General features: G+C 40.6%; 1 long non-coding RNA gene across 1 annotated transcript in view; it reads right to left on the bottom strand.

Moving 5' to 3' along the window:
* Positions 1–421: 421 nt before the first annotated feature.
* LOC101848435 overlaps positions 422–4,376 on the bottom strand; it is an 11,158-nt gene continuing 7,203 nt past the window's right edge. Inside the window, exon 2 of the long non-coding RNA XR_004858592.1 lies at positions 422–1,008. This is a non-coding gene — a long non-coding RNA (uncharacterized LOC101848435). The remainder of the gene's footprint in view (positions 1,009–4,376) is intronic.

Raw genomic sequence — 4,376 nt, 5'->3', positions numbered from 1 at the left:
CCCCCCCCCTCCCCCTAAAAATAGAAGAAAAAAAAAGAGATTAGTGGGGCTTAGATTTACCTGCATGGTACAGAGCCCGCGCCCCACGGAGCAGAGTCCCGGGAAACTCTGGCACGGGTTCATGTTCTCAGCTGTGCACGTCACTGACGTCCGGGGTCCCACCAGTGGCAACAGCAGCTCCCCCTGGGATGTTGCAGCGGTCAGTGTGACGGTGAGAATGGTCAGCAACAGAAAGTAGCGGAAAACTGCAGTTGTTGTCGTGGTGGTCATCTTTGTTAGTGTATCAGGTTTTAGGGATGGGTGTTAAATTAAAATTTGACTTCAATTGGGGCTGGGGTAACTAAAGTATGGTAGCACTCACAATTCTTGTGGGTTTTTAAAAAAAACAACTATGACGTCAAGTGTAGGAGAATGATTATAATGGGAAAAATGTCTTTTTATTCACACGATTCACACGTATGACTTATACAGTAACGTTGCCGGCTGGCGTTGAGGGAGATAGAGGAACGGGAACCTCGTCTTGGGTTTCCTGGCCAAAGTCTCTTCCTGGGAGAAAACGTGATTTATTACACGTTGGCGTGTACGTTTTCTTTAGCAAGTCTTATCCAAATTGTCTTTCGGGTTGCTTTTCTTCTTCTTCTCGTTTTTATAGGAGGAAAAGACTGGGTGTCTTTACTCTCACCGCTCAGTCACAATCATTTAGTTTTCGTGTGTCTCCAGTCGGCCTATCTCTCAACTTGTCACTCTCTCGTGTCCGAGAAAATCGCCGAAGTACGCAGCAAGTACAGATTGCAGAACGTTGCCGGGGTGAGAAAATAATCTGAAGGGATGGAGCTTGAATGTGTTCTTGCGTGATGTTCTCGTGTGGGTGGGAAGACGGAGAGTCGGTTAATGGCTGCCGTTCCGTCTAAATATCGGAAACGGCTGTTTCGGTTGTGGCGCCCTGTTGTTGTGTTACAGCGTTTTTAAATGGAGGCCAGTCGTCGCGCTCTATCGTCGTTACGGGAGCTGTGGAAAAAAAAGAAAATGCGAGAGTTGAATAAATACAATGTACTTACAAAAATCAGTTCTGTTGTTTGTTGTTGTAGTTGTTATTGTTGTTGTTGATGATGATGATAATGATGATGATGATGATGATGATGATGATGATGATGATGATGATGATGATGATGGATGATGGTGATGGATGATGATGAAGATGTCAACATCACACAACATGACAGTCTTTCCCCCCCAGATTTTATTGCTAGGGCCTCATTGACTAAGCGAGCTTAAACATCGTGTGACTTTGTCTGAAGTTTGAAGCAGTTGTTGTGTCATAATTAATACAAACAGATTTCTCTTTCAAATTTCTTTTGGATTGGTAAAAGAAAGTTTTGAAAGTAAACACGAAGGATAGTGTATTGTGAGGTTTAGTTCCTTGGGTGGACACTGAAGAAAAATGCTGTTACAGTATTTTCCCCCTTTTTTTAACAGCACCCCCACCTCGAAGCTATTTCAATTTTAGATGTGAATATGTGAGGCAGCGTAGTGGAATCAGGCTCTCGTCAATTTTTGGGCATGTTGAGTTATTGGTATCATCTTAAAGCTTGTTCGTTTGTCTTTATTTGGTTGAAAAAAAATATCCATTTATCTTGAATACAAGTCGAGATATTTGTGAAAGAAAAATATTGGAGTCACTTCTTTTCAGAGGTAAAATTAGTGAGAAAATGGCCGCCAAAGATTAGTTATTTCCTTAAGTTAAGGGTCCGTGGTAACTGAAAATTTACATTTTTTGTGCGTTTAATCAACGTTTTTCAGAAAAAATCCACACAGAAATGATTGCTTTAATGGGCATGAAAGGTGTTGAGCCAAAAAAACAAATATCTGGTAAAAACTCACAAAAATGCGGAAAAATGCAATTTTCTTCACTTTGATTATTTTGACGAGAGCCTGATTCCACCATGCTGCCTCACGTATACTATTTCTATAAATAAAATAGATGTCGGTAAACGTCTACTTGAGGATCCCGAGGTTAAAATAAGCTAAACACGCCTTCGTACGTGACGTCACATCGACCTACATCTGGCCCTACAGAGAGTGGAGGTTCCAGATGTGTGTAGTTGGTCAAACAACCTCTGAATGGAGGGCTTAAGTAGACTTTTACAATCCCAAACATCTACTCTAATGGGCAGCATAAATAGTTAGGAAAGGCGACAGTAGCGAAAACAATTTTATCACAAATCCGAAGAATCCAACAGATAAGAAAACAACTGAAGGCTTCAGGTGGAAATTGCATTAGTCGTTGGGAAACAATTGAAGACAACTCTCTTTGTTTTACATGTTCATGGTATGGATTCTGCTGTTCTTCCATTCTTCGACCGTTTTAAATATGTCCCTTGTACTTGACAACAGCGTTTCTGATAAAAACGGTATTTACGGACAAAATGGAACAAGTCAAGCAACAGATGAAAACAAAGGCATAAATTAAAATTTTTAACCAAAGCCATTGTCATCTGCACTCTTTAATTTTAGTCTTCAGTTACGTGAGTAAAATTAGGCAGCTATGTCTTTCTGGTGCGTCCACTTACCAAAGTATGAAAAAAATTTAACTTTCACAATGGCGTATTAACTTAAATCTAGAACAAATAAATGTACTCTTTGATAGTCGATGTCCGAAAGAATCTTATGCCCTGAAACTGTGCTCATATTTTCCTTAATATATGATAATTTACGCTGTCTGTTGTAATAGATTCTAAGTATTGAGCCCTATGTTGCTCCATGTTACATTCCTAGGCCAATCATTGCTCTCAATATTGGAGAATACACTTTACAGGTTAGGAGGGTACCTGAATACTCCTAGCGGATATAAAATGTATTTCCTTCTCAACTCGAGTGTTTCCTTGTTGATATACCTTTTAGAATATTATGAGAGTTTGAATTTAGAGGAAAGCCTGTCCGTTTTGCTGGAAATAATCATCACTGAGTTCAGCGTCATTGCTAAAACCACACAACCACTCCTTTTCCTCCTTACACCACAAAACTTAAAGTTGAGAGGCAAGGCATTGCGGAGCATGGCCTAATGTCACATTTCACCGAGCTGCTCCCCTCTTACAAGCAAAAACCATGCCGAATATTTCATCCGTCCCATGCCCAGGCGGAAACATTACGATCAAGGCCTGCTTGCTTACCTGGTTGTCGTGCACACAATGTCGCGTTGAACCGCTTCACAGGTTTTGAACTTTCCCCTAAAACTACGACATAATTTATGAAGCTATACGACGCGTGTGTGCAGTTTTTTTCCTCCCCCTTCTCACGTTGTTGTTAATTTTAAGTCGACTTGACTCATTTTCTGGCTATTTGTGGAAACAGAGACGGTGCATTTACTATAATTAGAAACAATAGTTGTCAATCATCCCTTGCTGTCATGGAGTAGAAAAGAACATGAAAGTTTCATGCTCTTGCGTAACCTTTGTAAACTGTGTACGTAATTAATACCAGAGGAGGATGATTTATTCAATATAAAGATTTCTGACAAAGAGATTACGTATCTCCGTGTGGTCCCAAGTCCCTTGTAAAAAGGAATTAAGTCGGACTCTTTGGGGACGCGCATTCTTCTCACTCATCAACGCATGAAGACACGCTATTTGGGGACACGTATGAAAAAGAAGCTTAACTTCGTTTGTATGCATGTTTGTTTGTTTTGTTTGTTTGTTTGCGTAAAGAGAAGCAATCGACGCAGCAATGGTCTTTTAGTACTGGGTTAAAGTAAAACAGACAGACAGACAGACAGAAACAACAGATGGAAAGGAAAAACAGTGGCGCCCATCAACCACCCACCATAACTTCGTTATTCATGCAGATATTTTCAGTTCTGACTTAGAAAAGCAGACTATGGAAGATGCAAATTCGTGATTCCGATTTGTGCATGATGGATTGAAGTGTGTTTCCGCATTGCCTTTTTTTAGGTGGTGCCAATTGGCATCATCAGTTCGGTTCGGTTTTGTCTTTTTGTGTGTGTGTGATTGTGTCGGTTAGATGCTAGCCAGGGCAAAACTGTCGAAACTGACAAAACCGATGATAACTTTTAATAACAATTAATGCGTTTGATTTCCTGGCCGTGCGTAAGGAGATCGGTTTGGGCAGTTGGTCTATTTAAAGACTGCATTGAAGCCGTCACAAAACGAACCAAACCGAACATCGGCACAATAACGATCATCTAGTGTTGGGGAAACGTAAGACAGACAGAAACAAGAGCCGGAGAGTAAAGAAGTGGTACCCACCAGTGGCACCCTCCAATCACCCGCAGTAGAATGACATATTAGACAAAATGCGTCGATCCCTATCTATCTATCTATCTATCTATCTATCTATCTATCTATCTATCTATCTATCTA

The sequence above is a fragment of the Aplysia californica genome, unplaced genomic scaffold (genome assembly GCF_000002075.1).
Source record: "Aplysia californica isolate F4 #8 unplaced genomic scaffold, AplCal3.0 scaffold00206, whole genome shotgun sequence".
Lineage (NCBI taxonomy): Eukaryota > Metazoa > Mollusca > Gastropoda > Aplysiida > Aplysiidae > Aplysia > Aplysia californica.
Note: the sequence above shows the minus strand (reverse complement) of the source record. Positions and strands in the feature narration are given on the sequence as shown.